The sequence below is a fragment of the Mustela nivalis genome (genome assembly GCF_964662115.1).
Source record: "Mustela nivalis genome assembly, contig: HAP1_SCAFFOLD_379, whole genome shotgun sequence".
Lineage (NCBI taxonomy): Eukaryota > Metazoa > Chordata > Mammalia > Carnivora > Mustelidae > Mustela > Mustela nivalis.
Genome location: NW_028136271.1, coordinates 599981 through 622913, shown reverse-complemented (window position 1 = coordinate 622913; position 22933 = coordinate 599981). Strand labels below are relative to the sequence as shown.

Below are 22933 nucleotides of genomic sequence, written 5' to 3'. Positions count from 1 at the left end.
TTAATAAAAACTAATATTTAATGAGTATTTACTAAGCGTCAGGCATTTGTGTAATGTTTTTGCCTTGGTATTTTATTTATTTATTTACATTTTTTTAATGTTAAAAAACCTCATCAGTTTTTGAGGTAGTGTTCCATGATCCATTGTTTGTGTACAACACCCAGTCCTCTATGCAATATGTGCCCTCCATAATACCCATTACTGGGCTTACCCATCCCCTCTACACCCCCCCCAACCCTCATTTGATTCCCAGAGTCCACAGTCTTTCATGGTACATCCAACCCTCTGAATCCCTCTCCCCCTTCATTTTTCCCTTCCTTCTCCTAATATTCTCCATGCTATTCCTTATGTTCCACAAATAAGTGAAACTATGATAATTGCCTTTCTCTGTTTGACTTATTTCACTTAGCATAATCTCCTCCGCTTACATCTGGGTTGATGCAATTATTAGGCATCCATCCTTCCTGATGGCTGAGTAATATTCCTTGTATATATGGACCTCATCTTCTTTATCCATTCATCTGTTCAAGGGCATCTCAGCTCCTTCCACAGATTGGCTACTGTGGACATTGATGCTATGAGCATCAAGGTGCATATGGCCCATCTTGTCACTATATCTGTATCTTTGGGTTAAATACCCAGTAGTTCAATTGCTGGTTCATAGGATAGCTCTATTTTTAACTTTTTGAGGAACCTCCACACTGTTTTCCAAAGTGGGGTGCCTGGGTGGCTCAGTGGGTTAGGCCGCTGCCTTCGGCTCGGGTCATGATCTCAGGGTCCTGGGATCGAGTCCCGCATCAGGCTCTTTGCTCAGCGAGGAACCTGCTTCCCTCTCTCTCTCTCTGCCTGCCTCTCTGCCTACTTGTGATCTCTGTCTGTCAAATAAACAAATAAAATCTTTAAAACAAAACAAAACAAAGTGTTTTACCACCTTGTATTCCCACCAGCAGTGTAACAGGTTACACTGGGGAAAGGATCCCCTTTCTCCACAACCTCTGCAACATTTGTTTTTTCTTGTCTTGTTAATTTTTTCCAAGCTGATTGGTGTAAGATAGTATCTCAGTGTGGTTCTGATTTGAATTTCCGTGATGGTTAATGATAATGATCATTTTTTCATGTGTCTGTTAGCCATTTGTATGTCTTCTTTGGAGAAGTGTCTGTTCATGTCTTCCGCCCATTTTTTGACGTGATTATCTGTTTTGTGTGTGTTGAGTTTGAGGGGTTCTTTATCAATCTTGGATATCAATCCTTTGTCTGTAGTGTCATTTGTGAATATCTTCTCCCATTCCGTGGTTGTTGCTTTGTTTTGTTGACTGTTTTCTTTGCTGTGCAGACTTTTGATCTTGATGAAGTCCCAGAAGTTCATTTTTGCTTTTGTTTCCCTTGCCTTTGGAGACATGTCTTGATAGAAGTTGCTGTGGCTGATGTCAAAGAGGTTACTTTCTATGTTCTCTAGGGCTTTGATAGATTCCTACCTCTTGTTGAGGTCTTTCATCTATTTGGAGTTTATCTTGTGCATGGTGTAAGAGAATGGTCAAGTTTCATTCTTCTGGATGTGGCTGTCCAATTTCCCCAGCACCATTAATTGAAGAGACTGTCTTTTTCCATTGGATATATATTTTTGCTTTGTCCATAGAGTTGAAAGTCCTTATTGGGCTCTCTATTCTGTTCCATTGATCTTTGTATCTGTTTTTGTGCTAGTACCATGCTGTTTTGATTATCACAGCTTGGTAATGTATCTTGAAATCAGAAAACATAATGCCCCAGCTTTGTTTTTCTTTTTCAACATTTCCTTGGCAATTCACGTTTTTTTCTGCTCTCATACAAATTTTAGGATTATTTATTTTAGCACTTTGAAAAATGCCATTGGTATCTTGATTGGGATGGCGTTGAAAGTATAGATTGCTCTGGGCAGTATAGACTTTTTAACAAAGTTTATTCTTCTGACCCATGAACATGGAATGTTTTTCCATCTTTTTTGTGTCTTCTATAATTTCCTTCACAAGTCTTCTGTAGTTTATCTAGAGTATAGATCCTTCACCTCTTTGGTTAAGTTTATTCCAAGTTATCTTATGGTTTTTGGTGCTGTTGTAAATGGAATCAATTCTCTAATTTCTCTTTCTACAATTACATTGTTAGTGTATAGAAAAGCAACTGATTGCTGTGTATTAATTCTGTATCTTGCCACATTACTGAATTGTTGTATGAGTTCTAGTTATTTAGGGGTGGAATCTTTGGGGTTTTCCACAGAAACGTATCATGTTCTGCAAAGAGAGAGAGTTTGACTTCTCCTTTGCCAGTTTGAATATCTTTTATTTATTTTTGTTGTCTGTTTGCTGTTGCTAGGATTTCTAGTACTAAGTTGAACAATAGTTGTGAGAGTGAGTATCCTTGTCATGCTCCTGATCTTAAGGGAAGAGAATGATATTTGTTGTGGGCTTTCATAGACGGTTTTTATGAAATTGAGGAATTTTCCCTCTATCTCTACAGTTTGATGAGTTTAAATCAGGAAAGGATGCTTATTTTGTCAAATGCTTTTACTGCACCAGTTGAGAGGACTATATGGTTCTTCTCTCTCCTCTTATTAATGTGTTCTGCCACATTGATTGATTTGCAAATGTTGAACCACCCTTGTATCTCTGGGATAAATCCCACCTGCTCATGATGGATAATCCTTTTAGTGTATTGTTGGATCCTATTAGCTAGGATCTTGTTGAAAATTTTGGCATCCATATTCATCAGGGATATTGGTCTGAAACTCTTCTTGATGGGGTCTTTGCCTGGTTTGGGGATCAAGGTAATGCTGGCCTCATAGAACGAGTCTGAAAGATTTCCTTCTGCTTTTATTTTTTGAAAAAGCTTCAGAAGAATAAGTATTATTTCTTTAAATGTTTGGTTGAATCCCCCAGAGAATCCATCAGGCCCTGGACTCTTGTTCTTTGGGAGGATTTTAATCACTGCTTCAATCTTGTTTATGGTTATTGTTTGTGGAAACTGAGGCTGTCAGTTTCTCCTGTTTCAGTCTTGGTAGTTCATAGGTTTTCAGGAAGACATCCATTTCTTCCAGGTTGCTTAATTTATTGGCATATAGTGGTTGATAATAATTTCTAATAATTCTTTCTGTTTCTTTGGTGTTAGTTGTGATCTCTCCCCTTTCATTCATAATTTTATTAATTTGGGTCCCTTCTCTTTTCTTTTGAATAAATCTGGCTAGTGGTTTATCGATCTTATTAATTCTTTCAAAGAGCCAACTTCTAGTTTTGTTGATTCCCTATACTATATTTCTAGCTTCTAATTAATTGATCTCTGATCTAATCTTAATAACTTCTCTTCTAATTCATGATTTAAGCTTTATTTGTTTTTTTTTTCTCCAGTTCTTTAAGGTGCATAGTTAATTTGTGTATTCAGGATATATATATATATATATATATATATATAATTTTTTTATTTTTTATTTTTTTGATTAAGGCTTGGATGGCTATGTATTTCCCTCTTAGGACTGCCTTTGCAGGATCCCATAGGTTTTCTCCAATGTGTTTTTATTCTCATTGGTTTCCATGATTTGTTTAAGTTCTTTCTTGATTCCCTGGTTGACCCAAAGATTCCTTAGCAGGATGGTCTTTAGATTCCAAGTGTTTGAATTTCTTCCAAATTTTTCTTGTGATTGAGTTCCAGTTTCAAAGCATTATGGTCTTAGAATATACAGGAAATAATCTCAGTCTTTTGGTATCAGCTGAGGCTTGATTTGTGACCCAGTATGCGATCTATTCTGGAGAAATATCCAAGTGCATTCAAGAAAAATTAATATTCTGTTATTTTAGGGTGGATTCTGTATATATCTATGAGGTCCATCTGGTGTGGTATCTCATTTAGAGTTCTTGTTTCTTTATTGATTTTCTGCATCAATGACCTGTCTATTGCTGAGTTGAGGGCTGAGGTCTCCTCCTGTTAGCATGTTATTATCAGTATGTCTCTTTATTTTGGTTAATAGTTGGTTATGTAATTGGCTGCTACCATGTTGGTAGCATACCATATTTACAATTGTTAGATACTCTTGTTGGATAAACCCTTTAATATTTATATTGTGTCCTTCTGTAAAGACTATAGTCTTTAACTCAAAACCCAATTTGTCTGATATAAGAATTGCTACCCCAGCTTACTTTGAGGTCAACTGGCATGAAAGATGGCCCTCCATCCCTTCACTTTCAGTCTGGATGCATCTTGAGGTTGAAAATGAGTATCATGTAGAGAGCATATGAATGGGCCCTCTCTTTTTATAATCTGCAACCTTGTGCTGTTTCATGGGAGTATTTAGGCCATTCATGTTGAGAGTGATTATTGAAAGATATGATTTTATTTTCATCATGTTGCCTGTGAAGTCCTTGTTTCTATAGATTGTAAATTTCTGTTCTATATCACTCTTGGGGTCTTTCTCCTTTTATAGACCCCCCTTTAATATTTCTTGTAGGGTTAGCTTGATGGTAAGAAATTCTTTCCATTTCTGCTGGTCTTGGAAGCTCTTTATCTCTCCATCCATTCTGTTATCTTGCTGGATAAAGTATCCTGGGCTGCATGTTTTTTCACTTATTACCCTGATATGTCTTATAGCCCTTTCTGGCTTGCCAAGTATCTGGGGACAGGTCTGACATTATTCTAATTTTCCTCCCTTTATAAATAAGAAACTCTTCCCTCTTCCTGCTTTCAAGATTGTTTCCTTGGATCTAAATTTGCAAATTGTGCTATTATATGCTGTGGCATTGGTCTGTTTTTGTTGATCTTGTGAACGGTTCTCTCTGACTCTTTGACATGAATGCTTATATTTTCCCCCCAGATTAGGAAAGTTCTCAGCTACTCAAATATATCATCTAGAACCCCCCTCTCTCTACCCCTTCAAGGATCCCAATAATACTTAAATTGAACATTTCATTCTGTCACTAATCTCTTCCAGTTTGATTTCTTGGTTTTTAATTTGTTTTTCCCATGCCTCCTCAATTTCCATCTCTTCTATCATCTTATCTTCTATCTCACTAATTTGTTCTTCTGCCTCGTTTACTCTGACAGTCAATGTATCCTGCTTAGACTGCATTTCATTCACCACATTTTTAAGTTCAGCCTGATTAGATCCCATCTCTGTCTTTAGAGATTCTACATTGTTGTTAATATTTTTCTCAGGCCTAGATATTGCCTTGATAACTGTTACTCTAAAATCAATTTTTGACATCTTGATTGTATCCATATCCAGTAGTTCTATGGCAGAGACCACTTTTTTGGTTCTTTCTTTTAGGGTTCCTTCTCCTAGTCATTCTGTTGAGGGGTGGTTGAAGGGATGTACAGAGTCCAAATTATTGACCACAACCCAAGCAAGATGCACCTGTTTTATAGGAACCTTAGGGATGTTGGCCTCTTGTTCTTCCAGCCTATTTTCTGGTGGATGGTGGATAGGCCTGTGGTGCTATTACTCAGGCAACCTTGTTTGGGCGAAATTACCCTGCCCCCTGTGGGGAGGGGATGTATTCATTGAAACCTTTTTAGTTTTGATTTTTTGTTGTTGTTGTTGTTGTCTGGCATCTTTCCCTGGCAGCTTTGTGCATCTCTTCTGAGAGTCAGAGCAGAAGTGATTGTATCCAAACCTTTGTCTCAGAATAGAGAGAATGCAGTCTGATCTTCATGGAACTCTCCAGGCCACACTGTCTCTGCTTTTGTATGTGCTGCTAAAAACCACAGTGTTCTGGGTTGTGCACCCCACAGCAGCACTCCCAGCCCTTGCTTCTAGGTCCAGGCATGTCTCTACCCTTTGTGCAGAAGCAAGGCACCCTTGGGTTGCTTGTGTGCTCCTAAAGCTCTAGGTATAAGTCTGGTGGACTGTCCTAAAGTCCTTCCTTACTGCTATGGATCTTCAAGTCTGTGCCTGGTCCATAGTGTGGGCAGCTTTTGAGTGCTCTTGTGTTATTTCACCTTCCAGGCTGAAGAGAGAAGCAGGTCTCTTCTCCTTCTGTTTATCTTACAATATTTGTTCACAGAATCATGGATCCCTGCTTCATACCTCAATACCAACCACCAGAGATATTATGTTTGTGGAGATCCAGATATATCTTCTTATATCTCAGGCTGATTTTGTGGTGTTCTGACTAGTCTGGTAGATATCCTGCTCAATTTAGGGGACCAGTTGAAATAGGGTCCCCTACTTCTCTATCATCTTTTTCCTCTTTCTCTGCCATCTTTTTTATTGCTATGTAATTCACATATCATGACATTTACCCTATTAGAGTGTTGTTGGTTTTTTGTTTTTTGTTTTTTGTTTTTTTTTTTTTTGCACTTATTTATTTTTTAGTATATTCACAAGGTTGTATAAAAATCACCACTATTTAATGCTTGGAATATTTTTATTACTTCAAAAGAAAAACTGCATATATAGTAGCAGTTATACTTCATTCTCCCCTCCCCCAGCCCTGGCTGCCACTAGTCTGATTTCAGTCTCGTAGATATACTTTTTCTGGACAATTCATTTTTATGAAATTATACCATTTGCAGCCTTTTGTGTCAATCTTCTTTCACTTAGCATAAGGTTTAAAAATTAATCTGTATTGTAGCACATACAATATTTTATTTCTTTTAATAGTCAAATACTATTCCATTGTATGGATATATCACAATTTGTTTACCCATTTTTAGTTGTTGGACATCTGTGTTGTTTCCATTTGGAGCTGTTAAGAATAATGTTGTTATGAACATTCATATACATGGTTTTCTTTATGTAAACATATGTTTTCAGTTCTGTTAGAAATATATACCTAGTAGTAGAATTCTTGGTTTATATGATAACTCTAAATTTGACTTTTTGAGGAACTGTCAAATTGTTTGACAGAGGAAATCCATCATTTTATGTTTCTTTTTCTTTTAATTACTCCATTTGTATAGAATATTTAGTTTTTCAATTATTTTATGATGAATAATACTATGGTTGACATTCTTATAGGTTAATTTTTGTACAGATACTTGATTATATCTTTAGCATAAATTCCTAGGTGTGGAATTATTTAAATATTAAATGCATTTGATTTTTTTATTTTTTCTTTTCTTTTTTTTTTAAGTTAACATATAATGTATTATTTGTTTCAGGGGTACAGATCTGTGATCCATCAATCTTATACAATTCACAGTCTTCATAATAGCACATACCCTCCTCAATGTCCATCACCCCCATTTTATGTTTCAACAAGGAATAGATGAGGATTCTAATTTTTCAACATATATGGCAACACTTTTTATTTTCTGACTCTACTGATTATTGCCATCTTGATTGGTATGAAGTAACATTTCATTGTGGCTGGCTCGCCAAAAATGATGAAGTCCCAGAACCTAAGTCAGGTTCAGTGGGGTGAGGAAGTTCGGAGCCGAAGACTAAAGAAAGAATTCTTAAGACGTCGTTGGTGCAAAAGGTGATTTATTATGGCACAGGGACAGGGCCCGTGGGCAGGCGGAGATACAGCTGCTGCTCCCTGTTTTGAGGGTAGGCATGTTATATACCCTGCGGTTGGGGGAAGGTGAGGGGAAGGGAGGTTTCAGTGGAGTTTTCATATGCTAAAGAGGGCCTACAAGGTGCCAGGATGTTCCAGGCCTGCCAGAGGCCTTGCCCTAGGGGCTGGATCAATGTTGTCTTTAGACCAGCCATTAACATTAAGATAGTTGGGAGACTTTTTGGTGGTGTGTCACAATAGTGAGATTTAGGACATTTGTAAGCCAAGGGAGAATCCTGTCTAGCAGGATTGTGAGCTCTGCAAGTTAACTATTTGCTTATTGTTCATGGCAGTGAGGGCTGCCTGAGGGATGCTACACATATGGAGGGGGGCAGGTGGAGAGGGGGTGCAAGGTGCCAGCTTTTGCTTTGTCCTCAGCCAGCCTCCTGCTCCCTCATCACTTACCTAATGGCTTGTGATGTGCCTGTTCACATGCCCTTATTAGCTATTTGTATTCTTGGAGAAATGTCTATTCAAGTTATTTCCTTATTTTCTAATTGGGTGGTTGTCTCTTTGTCATGTTGTAAGAGTTCTTGATATACTCTGGATGTGAAAGTCACAAGATATATGAATTGCAAATATCTTCACCCATTCTGTAAATAGTCTTTCATTTTCTTGATCATGTCCTTGGAGATGGAGAAAAAAATAATTTTGGTGAAATCTTATTTATCTGTTTTTTCTTTGTATGTTGGACTTTATGAATTATTTCTCAGAAACTATTACCTAATTCAAGATCAAAAATATTTACACATTTTTTATGTTTTATTCTAAGAGTTTTATAGTTTTACCTCTTACGGTTTATTTATTTATTTATTTAGATAGTTATTTTTTAAAATTAGATAGTTAATTTTTATATAAGGTATAAGGTAGGAGTCCAACTTCATTCCTTTGCATAAGATTACTAGCTGTCCTTCAGTACTAATTGCTGAAAAGACTATTCTTTCACCTACTGAGTTGTCTTGGGACCCTCATCAAAAGTCAGTTTCTCAAAGATATATGGTGTTATTTTGGAACATTAATTTTTATCCCATTAATTCATTCATCTACTCTTAATCGAATAACACACATAATTAAATTTTTAACTTTGTGATGAGTTGTGAATTCAGGAGGTATGAGTCTTCTAATTTTGTTCTTTTAATTTTTTTTTTTTTTTTTTTTTTTTTTTTTTTTTTTTGCTATTTGGAGCCCTGCTGGTTTTGATAGAAATTGTATTATATCTATAGATCAATTTGAATAGGATTGCCATTTTAATAGTATTAAATGTTCCAGCTCATAAACATGGTATATCTTTTAATGCATTTAGTATTTTATAAAATTTCTTTCAGTGATTTTTATATTTTTTACTGTACAAGTTTTGTAGTTCTTTTAAGTGTATTTCCACTTAATTTATTATTTTTTTCTATTGAAAATTAAATTGCTTTCTTCATTTCATTTCCAGATTGTTCATTTCTAGTGTATAAAATCACCACTAAATTTGTATATTGATATTATATCCTGAAACCTTACTGAATTTTTTGCTCTAAATTTCCTTGTATATTTTCATATGTTTCTCTAGAAACATTTCATATGTTTCTATATACACAAGATCATGTCATGAAAATACAGATAGTTTTATTCCTTCCTTTCTAATCTTAATATCTTTTTATCTGTTCTTGCATTATTGCTTTGACTACAATCTTTTAAAATATTAGATAGAAATAATGAGAGTGGCCATCCTAGTGTTGTTTTGAATTTATGGAGAAATTTTTGGTCTTTCATCATTAAGTGTGATGTTAGCTGTGGGTTTTATCAAGTAGTTTATCATCATGGATTGATACAATTACATTTTCTCCCCTACTCTCTTAATAATATGTATTGCATAAATACATAATCTTTTCTTGAAATACATCTTATGCTTGGGATAAAGACAGTTTGAACTTAGATTTTTTTTTTTCAAAATATACTGTTGTGTTTGATTTAGCATACTTTATTTAATATGAAGGTGAATTATAATGAAATCAGTAGAAACATATATTTTTCCTAGACTACCTGGTGCTATCAAAAGTAGATGAAACATGAGCAAAAGCATTTACTCTCTTTGTCACCCAAATCACGTCTTTATAAAAAGACCCAATAGTACAATAAGGGAATTGCTACTTTATTAAAGGTTCCCTGGCATTAGCTTATAAAACATTTGCGAACTAACAAATAATATTTTTGGTAACTTTTACTTGCTGATTTAATCACTTTAATGGCTTTGGATATATTTAGATTTTATTTGTGTGTGTGTGTGTGTATGTGTAGAAAATTTATAAAGATATATTGATAGAAATGTCATTTTTACCTTTTTTCTTATATATCATTTAAAGTTGTTTATAATTTCTTCTGATTTTTATTTTTATTTTTAAAGATTTTATTTATTTGACAGAGAGAGAGATCACAAGTAGGCAGAGAATCAGGCATAGAGAGCGGGGGAAGCAGACTCCCCACTGAGCAGAGAGACCAATGTGGGGCTGGATCCCAGAACCCTGAGATCATGGCCTGAGCTGAAGGCAGAGGCTAACCCACTGAGCCATCCAGGCACTCCAATTCTGATTTTTAAATTTCATTTATATATCCAGAATTATTTTCAATTTTTCAAACCCAATATTGTTTGGGGATTTATTTATTTATCTTTAGTCAGTTGCGATAGAAGTTTGCCTTTTGAGGTTAATGTTCAGCATGAAATCAGCCATAAGACTGGGCTCGCTAAAATGTAACACGAAGGCTGCTGGGGGGAAGAAGTTTTCAGAGAAGGGATAGGCCTTTGGAATGCCTAGGCCTGATGGACCTCTCTGCCTTTGGAATGCTGCAGAGACTTGCTTTCCCCAAGGCTCTCTTAACCCAAACAGCCACCCTGTGATCTAAGAGATATATGCATTGTCCCTTAAGCTATGTCTAGGAGGACAGGCAGATTAGCATATCTTATCTTTCCTGTAAACAGATCCTCCTAGTTTCAGAAAGACCCCTTGTCAACATCACAGGCCTCAGAAACAGTGATAAGGATTTGTGATTATTGTGAAGGATCAATAAAAGGAGGAGCAAAGAAGAGCAAAGGGTCTTTGGGCATTGACCCCCTTGCCTTCTACTCTCTTTCACAGCCAAGTCTGGAGTGACCTTTCATTTGTTGGGATAGGGATTGCTGGCCATTCCCAGCATTTGCCTGTGTCTAGGTCTTCAATCTCCTTCCAGGTTTCATACGTATATCTGTGTACAAATGACAGTCTGTGTGTGTGTTGTTTGTAATTAAATTGAACTCACACACACGTGTGTGTGTAAAACTTTTATGTAGTTCAATAGGAGATGTGTTCCTTATTAACTATAAATCTATATTATCTGGTGCAATGACAAAGTATCTTTAAAATATTATGCACAGTGAAACAATATTTTTATAAAATATATGCTTATATAATTGTAAAATGCACTACATGCATGGAACAAATCTAGATTTAAGTACACTAAAACATTAGTACTCCTTACCTCACTGTACGTGAATTGGAGATTATTTTATTTACCTAACCTGCAGTTTAGCATTTCTCAGGAGCAACCATTACTGATTTTCATTTTAAGTGGAAAATTTTCTTTTATATTGTACTGACATTTTCCAAAATGATTGCTTTTAATTATATCAATCATTTTCTCAAAATGCTTCAGTGATTTGTTGTTCCCAAAGGGTAGAGTTTAGATTCTTTATTCTAATATTCAAAGTCCTCTGTCACTTGGCAGCAAACTGTATTTCTTCTCTTATCCTAATTCTCACACTCAATACAACAATTCCAACCAAATGCTTTTACCAGCTGTTCTCACAAATTTCTCTCTCCAATCTTCATACTTTTTGTGCACTCTGTTTCATCTACCCAACTGAAAATATCTCTATCTTTTTTTTCTGCCTATGTGAATCCTACCTATTCTTCAAAATGCAATTACTCTTTCTTCATCTTTTATAAAGTCTTCCTGGGGGGAAGGGAAACAAAACAAAACAAAACAAAAGGGAGTTCTTTGAATATCTTAATGCCAATATTACTTTACTAATTTTCTAATTAATATTTTACTCCTCTGGCATCCATTTTAGTGGCATTAACTCAGGATTGCATAAACTCGTTGCATTGTGGGACATGTTCGAAGCTGCCCAGCTAACAGGGTGAGTGGGGAAAGCTATCCAGTGCATGCATGCTGGCTACTCAAGATTTGTCTTAGTATAAAGCTGCATCTGCCCAGAGCAAAGAAGGTTTATTTTTATAAAAAGATTCCATCCATAGAGGAAGTCATGTTGCAATTATAGTCTGTCCAGAGACTGCATCCTTATATAAGCCACAGGATGTTCAGATAAATAAGTAATTTCATGGCTCCTCATAGTTAACATTTTAAAGGGATTATATCTGTTCCATCAAATTAGGATATGGAGTGTTTCTGTAATTTTTTGTATACATTAGATCACCTAGCACAATGCCACATGAATGGTTTATGAACAGATATGCACAATTCAGATATATCTGACATGAAACAAAATCTCAGGGATATCAAGACAGATTCCTACATTTCAAGCAAATTGTAGCTGCAGCAACTTTGCCACCTACTTTTACAAACACCTGTGAGGCAATGAGAAGAGTTTGGAAGATAATAATCACCATAACCTTTACTCATTATCAGTTATTACTTAACAATAGTAACTAGCATTTAAAGACTATTTTACAGGTTTAAGGTACATCATCATGAGATAATAACCATGTCCTTCCCATTTCTTTTTTGATGCCTAGGTTGGTACCTGGAATAGTAGCCTCCTGGCAAATATTTCTTAAAGGAATAAAATAAATTCAATATTAATTATCACTACATACATAAGTGAAACACCATGGACTTTTTCATACTGTTGAGCATCTGTGATGGGAGTGGGAAAAATCAGAGTCACAAGGCCAGCAAGTGGAATGTTCTCTCTGTTGTGGCTTTCTTATTAAAAGAAGGAGTGGAGAAAGCACATTTCCTGCAGCGTACAGGTACAGGTAATAAAGAGTATACCAAACTATAAAAGTCACTTAAGCATTCTCTTACATGTTCATAATGATGAGGGAGCAGGAGGCTGGCTGAGGACAAAGCAAAAGCTGGCGCCTTGCACCCCCCTCTTCACCCGCTCCCCTCCATGTGTGTAGCATTTCTCAGGCACCCCTGACTGCCATAAAGCGATAAATAGTTAACTTGCAGGGATCGCAATCCTGCAGAACAGGAATCTCCCTTGCCCTACAAGATGTCCTAGAGACCTAAACAGGGAGGTTACCTTATCAATAGCACAAATTTCCAGAGGCAAATAACTCTTGGTTCCTGAAGCCCTAATGTCCCCCTCCCACCATAAACTGGAGGAGACTGGGGTAGAAAGGAATGTAAATGATAGCCAGATCATAATGCCCCACCAAGAATCCCCCATTATCTTGATGTTAGTGCTTGACCTAGGGACGACATTAATCAAGCCATAATGTCAAAGACTCCCCCCCGGCACCTTGTAGGCCCTCCCTAGCATGTGAGAACTCTGTCGAAATCCCCCATTCCTTCACTACCTCCCCCCAACCGTGGGGTATATAACATGCCCACCCTCACAACCCGGGGCAGCAGCTCTTCCTGCCCACGGGTCCTGTCCCCGTGCTTTAATAAACCACCATTTTGCACCAATGACGTCTTAAGAATTCTTTCTTTAGTCGTCGGCTCCGAACCTCCTCACCCCACCGAACCTGACTTAAGGTTCTGGGACTTCATCATTTTTGGCGAGCCAGCCAGGAGGTTTGTGAGTCTTTACATTTGGACTCTGAGCTTCGGTGCAAAATTGGTGAGTACTTTCTCTCCTTTTCCTGTACTCTCATTCCAGGGCTTTTCAAGGAGTATGGTCTTATTGGAACACTTGCATGTCAATTGCTCAGGCTGTAATCCTCTAGCCCGTGGCTACTCCACGGGGAGGAGAGCGTCTGCCTTTTGGCTGTAAGCTAGTACCCTGGCCGGAATGGCAATAAGACCAAGAAACTTGATGGCCTCACTCTATTCCTGTTCTTATAGAAAGTTGTCTCTCTTGGGCACGGGACAGCCACCTAAGTCACCAGGACGGCTGCCAATCTTAAGACTCCCGTGTGAGGTTTCCTCCTGATTGATCTAATGTGATCCCCTCCACATGCCCGGTCTAGCCACTTCTGGCCGCGGGACCTCCACTGGGAGCCGGCCGAAACCAGTACTCAATTGAATTAAAACGCAACCGGGGACCGTTTCCTAGGGAAGTTGGCTGTAAGGACCACATGTGTTGGAATGTCGCATAGACCATGATGGATTTCAATCTTTACTGTTTCTCGTCAGTGTCTTCTGCAAACCGTCTAAAGCTATGAAATTGGGTAATTTCCCCTTGCCAAACTTCTCTAGCGTTTTTGTGGGTTAATATGGCAAAACAGTATGCAGTCTTCAGGATAGACAATGGCTTGGCATGGCACAATTTCCTCGTCCATTCACCAGGCACCCATTGGCAGCCTAGGATGTGATGGGGAAGTGGAGGGACGCCGGCACCCCTCCAGGGCCTTTTAAGGCATGACGGTGATCAATAGCGATATCTTGAGGGACGCCTCCGGTCGCTTTTGACACCTGAAACCTCTGACATACCCTGTGCGGGACGCCACACAGGAGTTGGGGGAATTTATGGTAATGGACCTTCTTTACTTTTCTGGAAGCATGGCCTCAGTAGGCTTCTTCAGTTCCCAAGGACTCTACCTTGGGGTGCCTTTTAACCCACTGGAAATAATTTGGATTGCAAAACTTAGGAAAGCACTGAGCTCCTGTAACACTGCATGGCTTCAGTGGGATCTATCAGTTAGATCTCTGCAGGAAACAGGGCAAATGGACCTAGGATACCTTCACTGCTCATACCTAGGCCTTTATTGCTCTGCACCAGGACCCTGGACTAAGGGGCTTTTGCAAAATGTGTTTGAAACTTTCTCCTGATGGTAATTACGTAAATAAGCCTTCTTCTAGTAAACCCAGGTTGCTGGGCCATCCCTAGCAAAGGGGGCTCTGGCTTTATTTCTTTCTGTTTCTCCTAATAGGTGTGGGGGCTTCTCCCTCACTCACTTCCCGTGTTAATGGCTATAACTGGAGCCAACTGGGGTTGGTCTAACTCGAGACAGAGACCATAAGGAATATTCCCAAGCAGCTGCCGAAACTCTCTTTGTTTCGGGGAAGTTTCCCTGTGTTCTCTGGCCTGACTTGGACTGCCTAACCCCTTCCCCCTTGCTGGTGGGAAAGCATGGCGTCTGCTCCTCTGTTGGGGCTTATGAGCTCCGAAACCGGGAATCTTTTCTCTGCCTCCTGGCAGCACTTTGTTTCCTCTGTTTTCCCCTTATGTGTTTCTGTACCAACGTGTGTGCAGCCTGCATGACTAGCCTCTAGATCATGCACCACGGCTCCTTCTCTCTTCACTGTCAAGGAGCAAGAAGAACACCCCCACTCCAGATCTTCCCACGCATGTCTCAGGTAAACATTCAAAGTGGAGTGGGCCCAGGTGGAACATAAATCACTATTGGAACTAAGTTAAGTTTGTTGGTTTAATTAAGACCTGTCTTTTAAGTTTACAGCAGTAAATGTGAAGCTTTTATTCTATCAAAGTTTACTGAAGGTCAAATAAGCTTGTGTTACTTGTTAAAATTTGTTAGCAAAGAAATGACTAAACTGATGGTTAATTGTCTATCTCAAAGTTCTAATGGGTAATTGCTGAAGTAGCTTTCAAAGTCTTTGGTAACCTGAAAGTTTTAAAGTTTTGCTTGGATGACAAAAGGAATTAAATTGTGGACATCTAGGTCTTAACCAAACAGGATAAAATGCTAAGTCGTTAATTTCTGGATGTAGGCTTGTGCTTTTTGACTTCTTACTGCAAAGAAACTAAGAGTATTTAAATCTGCTGGTAAACTTGTTTGCCACTTAACTGATTCATAAATTGCCACCTGAAGAATTCTGTTGTAACAGTTCACAATTGGTTAATAACTAAAGGTGTTTCTAAGAATACAAAGTTCTGCCTAGTGTAGCTAAGACTGATGGAAATAAAGGGAAACTCTGTATGTAGGAAAGTAGGAGATATGTAAGAAAGACTTAAGGAATGGGAATACATTTTGTTGAAGGTAAAGGAAGGTAATTTTGTCCTAAATGAGATGGTTGTTTGGAAGGAAATGGCTTGGGACAAAACCTGAATGCAAAGGAAAGTTGTAGAAGGTTTGTGAAGGGAAATCTTCAGAAAAGGAATTTTAGCTATGGTCAAGAATGAAATAAGATTGAAATGAATGGGTTTTAAAGGTACATTGGTACAAGACTGAAATTCTCTGTTCAAAAGGACAATGTTTTCTTAGATCAATTGATCTGCTGTTAAGAAAATGTAAATGGTTTTCTCTTTGCCTGCCCAGAAAAACGAGTTTCTATGTTTTGTTTATCAGGTGTTTAACATCCCTAATTATATTTAGGCATGTGCTTTAAAACTTTCTAAGATTTTAGCAAATGTTGACAAGATTTAAATTGTAAATCTCTTTAACTCAGGCTTTTCCTTGGTATGTGAAGTTGCTCATGAAGTACTACTGAACCAATGATAAACCTTGGATTACATTTGGGAAAATGCTGTAACTATTCTAGAGATTCTACGCACTTCCTAAAGTTTTAATGTTTTGAGAGATCATCGCTTGATACTGTAATTATGGAAATGTTATGTATCACAGAAATAACCTGATTTCCTTGCAGCTAAATTGTAAACTCCCGTGTCTCTTTAGCTCTAACCATATTCATTCTGAGTTTTTGTCATTTATAATTGTTTTAATTCTCTGGTAAAATGAGTTTTATCTTCAAGGAGATTCCTATAAAGGACTTTTACAGATATTTGATATGCTTGAAAATCCTAAAACTGAAATGGGTAAGAATTTCCAAAACGGACTAAAGCCGCATTCACCAGAATTAGTAACATGGGACTAAAAGATTATAGTGTTGTGTCCCTTAATGTTTTGTCTTTAAACATGGCTGGTTCTCTCTAATGTTTGCTCTTCCAGACTAGGGATACTTCCTCCTAGTTATCTGTAACTTATAGAGATGTAAAAGTGCTCATTTGTAAAAGTGCTCAAAGCATTCAAATTTTCTCTCTATCTGAACCCTCTGAAACCAAAAGGTCTCAGTAAGTATTCATTCTTCCACGGCAATCAGTCATTTGCATAAGTTCAATAAGAATCTGTTCTCCTTGTAACAGGAAAGAATTGGAAACACGGGTTATTTTACCAAGGCTTTGACTGGAATGTCATATTTGAAAAGACTCAGATATGACCAGACAGCTTTAAGGAACTAAGGTTGACTTTATGAAACCTGGAGCCATAAAGCCCCTTGGGACTGTTGGCCTGATACCTTGCTTACAGAGTTCCCAGCAGCCCCACCAGGTGAGTAAAGAATGTCACTCCTTGGTAGGTGCAGTCTTGGGAAGAGGAATTCGCCCAAAGGCATTGCAGGCATGCCTCATGGCAAGTACAGGGCTTGGCTTCTGGCCCGGAGAGGCTACTAAAAGTTCAACCTAGAGATTCCTTATACAAAGTTCCAGCAAAGCAGATTCTAAAAGATCTATTGATCACAGTCACTGTTCTTACTGAGCTTATGTAAATAATTAGGCCAAGTTTGTTAAAACTGGACTTGTTTCACAAGTGAATTAGTCCTGATTTGGCTATCTCTGGAAATGAGGGTTATTTTAGAGAGAAAAATTATGTTTTAATAACACACCTTTATGGATGTTAAATTCTAGATTTGATTGTCTTTAAATGTTTGTTTACCTGAGCTAAACAATTAGAGGTAAACTTCAGAGAAGCTACACAATAGCTCATTTAGATGATCTTCTTGCATTTTATTTTGTGGGGATATTAGCAGACCCCACGGCACATGATTAAACAACTGGAAAAATGGGATTGATTCCCCTACAATTGTATAACTTGACTAACACCTTGTGTGTGGCTGGGATAATGAAATTGCCTAAAAGCCAACCTATCGCACTCCATAGGATTAACTATGGACTTGTGGAGATAATGGATGACCCCACTTTCTTTATGAGTGGATTGGATGATCCCTGGGGGACTCCCCTTATCTCTTGACAAGTTCTCTCCCACTTGGCAATGATCCTCTGTAATCAGGATATTGTTAAGGTTGGACCACTCAAAGGTCTTCTTATTGGTTTCACCCCTTTGTCATATTTATCCTAGAGGCCACCTCTGTTGAGGTGCAATTGCAAATAGATGCTTTAGCTAAGCATGGAACAGCCCTCCTATAAAAGAGCCTCAAAGCTCACTATAGGACAGTCCTTGACTATAATGATGTCACATCAGGTCCAGATTTGTCTTAGAAGCCAAAGACCACCACTGGATGATGGAGGCCAACTTATTAAATACTGGGCTACATTAACAGATATGCCAGAAATAAAACTTGTCAAACTTTAAACCTAGTTACCTGTATGCCTGAACCTGACCACTGTACTTCTTTCTCTATAGAGCAAAAATGTTCAAAAGTTATTGATCTTGCTTACTCTATTTGTCCAGATTTAAGATGCCCCTGTTAAAAATATGAATGACAGTTGGTTTTCTGATGACAGTAGTTTTCATAAAAAAAAAATAAGAAAAGCTAGGTGTGCCATAGTGCTTACTAGCACTTTGCAATTGCCAAAGTCTAAGAATAAACATTAACACTGACTCCAAATATGCTTTCCTGGTACTACATGCTCATGGAGCTATTTGGAAGGAAAGGGGATTGCTATCAAGCCATAACTCCCCAATCAAATATGAGCCTAAGTTATAAAACCCTCCTTATCGCTATACTGAAGATGGCATATATCAGATCCGGGATACATATTTGTGGTTCACACCCACGATTGGACAGCTCAGTTAAAAGGCAGTTTTATGCTGGGAACAAAAGAATTATACGTAGGATACTTGGACAAATAACACACAGTATCGAGGATGGCTATCATTAGAAATGTGTTCCCAAATAATAGTACTCCAGGCTACTGAATGTTTTGCTACTGATTGGGTAAGGTGACCTGGAATTAGATGGCCAGCTCCAAATGGAACCCACTGGATATGTGGAACTAACCTGTGGCCCTGGCTTCCTCCAGGGTAGATAGGTCGCTGTACTTTAGGATTTGCCTGGATTCATGGGCGCATTACTAAAACCATCACCACTCCAGCTAATCTCCCCAACTTGAAACAAAGATGGACACAATCTGTTTTTAAATGGTATGATCACTTAGCATCCATTTTTGTTCCATCTGCGGGACTAGAGGATGTCATGTGGCATGTAGAAGCCCTTACTAAATATACTACAAAGGCACTCAATGATCCACTAAATGGCATCTCCCTCCTTAATACCAAAGTCTCACAAATACGCAAGGCAGTCCTACAAAATAGGATGGCCTTGGATGTCCTGACAGCAGCCCAGGGTGGCACATGTGCAATTATCAAGACAGAATGTTGTGTATACATTCCAGACTATCACAAAAATGTCACAGGACTAATAAAAGGATATTAATACACAGATTAAGGCCCTACAAGATCCCTCTCTCTCTCTCAGTAAATGGTTAAGTTCCTAATTTGAAGGAGGACTATGGTCAAATCTCCTTTTCGGGCTTCTTATTCTTATCGCCTTATTAATCCTAATATGTTGCTTTGTTCCATGTTTCTCCACTTGGTGCCGAGACTCCATTGCTACAATGACTACACCACGACAGACGATCCTTGTCGCGCGCGAGGACGCCTCTTCACTGTCAGCGCTGGATTCAGCTGCCTCCACCTTTTGTAACTCCCTTATACGTTCCTACCCTGACCAATATTGACCCGAGCAGGTAGGGACAGCTCTACGCCCCTATTCAGCACGAAGAAGTTACAGAAGATGAGACCTTCCACCTTCAACCACCTTAAAGATTTAAGGGTCAAAATTGTTCAGGGGGGAATGATGAGGGAGCAGGAGGCTGGCTGAGGACAAAGCAAAAGCTGGCGCCTTGCACCCCCTCTTCACCCGCTCCCCTCCATGTGTGTAGCATTTCTCAGGCACCCCTGACTGCCATAAAGCGATAAATAGTTAACTTGCAGGGATCGCAATCCTGCAGAACAGGAATCTCCCTTGCCCTACAAGATGTCCTAGAGACCTAAACAGGGAGGTTACCTTATCAATAGCACAAATTTCCAGAGGCAAATAACTCTTGGTTCCTGAAGCCCTAATGTCCCCCTCCCACCATAAACTGGAGGAGACTGGGGTAGAAAGGAATGTAAATGATAGCCAGATCATAATGCCCCACCAAGAATCCCCCATTATCTTGATGTTAGTGCTTGACCTAGGGACGACATTAATCAAGCCATAATGTCAAAGACTCCCCCCCGGCACCTTGTAGGCCCTCCCTAGCATGTGAGAACTCTGTCGAAATCCCCCATTCCTTCACTACCTCCCCCCAACCGTGGGGTATATAACATGCCCACCCTCACAACCCGGGGCAGCAGCTCTTCCTGCCCACGGGTCCTGTCCCCGTGCTTTAATAAACCACCATTTTGCACCAATGACGTCTTAAGAATTCTTTCTTTAGTCGTCGGCTCCGAACCTCCTCACCCCACCGAACCTGACTTAAGGTTCTGGGACTTCATCAATGGTATTTAAAATCAAATAGTTTATTTTCCTCCAAATTAGAAATTTTTTTTCTGGTAGAAGCCATGCTGCCTGTGTTTATTTGAGAAACAAACCCAAGTTAATATGCTTGTCCTTAGGGGTTTCAACAAGTGACCTTGGAAAGTTGTCACAACTAAATATAGAGCTGAATATTGTGATGAATGCTATTAGAAATAGCCACTTTGAAAGTTTGTCTCTAGCATATTAATTGTGGAGATGTCATCAAATCTGCCACATATGTTTGCAATGGCTAGCTACAAAAGAATACAGGTTGAAGAGCTGTTCACATAAACGTGATGCAGTGTCATGCACCACTCTTCTGCTGAAGCCAGAACAATGTGTGCGGCCTTTTGCAGGGAACATGCACTTGGTTTATTCCATACACTCTCACTAAAAATGCATTCTGCTTCAAAGCACCAGAAAGTGGTGCTTTTTGATAACACAAAACTTGTAACCTCCAGTTGTTCTATCAGCATTAGCTTCTGGGAAATTCTGATCTGAACTACTAGCACAACTTTAAGAATTGTTCAAGTCCTTGCTGCATGCATGTTTCTACGTGCTCACTTTCACTGTGGTTGAATACTTCATTTTCATTTTTCTTTGACTTTAAAAATTTGCTTTATTTTAATTATTCATGTTTTTGGTAATTTGCCTGAAAGTCCTTAGAAGGAACTGGGGTAAACATGTAGACAAATTGTTCTCCAGTACAAGCTACCAAGTTAAAAGTAGAAACGGAAAAATGTGGGAACCCATTTTACAGATAAAGAACCTGAGGCACTGAAGTGTAACATGCCCTAAGGACAAACACAGATTTTTAAACCATAGCTGTGTGAATCTTCACAGTCCCATTTGTTTTCCTCTTCTCACAGGGACATGTGATGAGCGCACACAAACTTGCATAGTTTCATCCCTCACTGGTTTCCACTCTGTCCTCAGCTGTGCCCTCTGCCCCATTTGCAACAGAACCTAAAAAGGTAAAGAGAAAGACTGTTGACTTAGATTAGACTGTGCCCCCAGACACCCAGTGTGTTCCCGCTTAGAAAACGGGTTGACGGGCACCTGGGTGACTCAGTGGGTTACAGCCTCTGCCTTCAGTTTGGGTCATGATCTCGGGGTGCTGGGATCGAGCCCACATTGGGCTCTTTGCTCGGCAGGGAGCCTGCTTACCCCCTCTCTCTGCCTGCTGCTCTGCTTACTTGTGATCTCTCCCTCTCTCTATCAGGTAAATAGATAAAATCTTTAAAAAAAGAAAAAAAGAGAGAAAGAAAACGGGTTGACTTGAGTTCAACTTTTCTTTTTTTTAATATTTTATTTATTTATTTGACAGAGAGAAAGATCACAAGTAGGCAGAGAAGCAGGAAGAGAGAGGGTGAAACAGGCTCCCACTGAGCAGAGAGCCTAATGAGGGGCTCATTTCCAGGACCCTGAGACCAGTGACCCACCCAGGAGCCCCTCAACTTTTCTTTTGCAAAATTTCAACTAGGAATCTTAACACATGCCAAATATTAAACCTTGAATTTGAAATCTTTTCTGTGGATTTCTTATTGATAAGTAATGCTTGGGATGGGATTTGTTAAATGGCAAATATTGTAACATAGTATTCAAGTTAAAGTTCCCTAGTTTGACCAACTTTGAGAAGGAAACAAAAAATTGCATCTGCATCAGGACTATGTCAGAAACTGTGCCAAGGAAGGTCTGAAATGAATGAAGATATTACAAAGTGTCACAAAGCTAATTAGTGTGCTGAATCTTCCTGTAGAAGGAAATTTGCTGGCATCACCCCTGGGTCCTAATTTGAGAATGACCTCAAGTCATACTCCCCAAGGTACTATTAAAGAAATACCATACTGAGGAGGACTTTTGATAGATGAATAAAATAAATATTTATTCTCTCCATACATAAATAAGTTTATTTCTTCAACTGTTAAAGCTAAATCATTTATTTTTATTACAGGTTTCTTTATTACAGAGAGCCTTAATGTGTTAATAAACACTGTCGGTCTCAAAGAAAGGAAGGCAATGATCAGTTTCTCTTTAGTTTCTGTGGCCAAGGGTAAAAAGCTTCCTGAAGATTGTGCCCTACAAATCACAGTTTGTGAAATATTAAGACACATAAGAAATGATACATCACTTTACTTACTGTTATTCTAAAAATTAAAAATGTAAGTGTATAGATAGTCTTAAATGCATATTTGATTTTATGGGTGTGGAATCCTGTTGCTTGGGTTTGTACGTGGCTCTACCACTTACTAGTTGTGTGAACTGGAACAAATAATTTAGCTTTCTGTTCTTTGGTTTACTCATAGGCTAAATAAGGATAATGAAAGAAGACAAATTGCAATGATAAATGTATTTAGAGCTTATAGCTGCACATTTTTCATTTTCTAATTCACGTTTTTTTCTTCTCACATGAACATATGTGTGGTGTGTGCATTAACTTGGCACAGCCTCCTTCCCCTCTTCACTGCTTTCCACTGATTCTTCAAGTGTGCCCTTCTCTTTTCGAGACAGAATTGGGTTGTTTTGATGATTCCTATGTATAGAAGAGCCTAGAAAAAAACTCAGTGAATATTAGCTAATGTACATGTGATTTATTTTTTATTAAATATATTATTCTATATTATATATATGCATAAGAAATATATATGTTATGCAATAATTATAAATAACATACTATTTATATATATATTTATATATATTCATTTATATGTCAGTATATTTTA

At 38.4% G+C, this 22933-nt stretch overlaps 1 protein-coding gene across 2 annotated transcripts in view; it reads left to right on the top strand.

Annotated features, from left to right (window-relative positions):
* Window positions 1–19561, top strand: part of LOC309857099 (conserved oligomeric Golgi complex subunit 2-like) — a 141251-nt gene extending 121690 nt beyond the window's left edge. Inside the window, exon 4 of one of the 2 annotated variants that reach the window (XR_014307472.1) lies at window positions 19250–19561. The gene's annotated coding sequence lies outside the window, so the exon portion shown is untranslated. Of the gene's footprint in view, window positions 1–13222; window positions 16066–19249 lie in introns of those variants that run through there. The other variant, XR_014307473.1, reaches the window with a different exon arrangement.
* Window positions 19562–22933: the final 3372 nt, after the last annotated feature.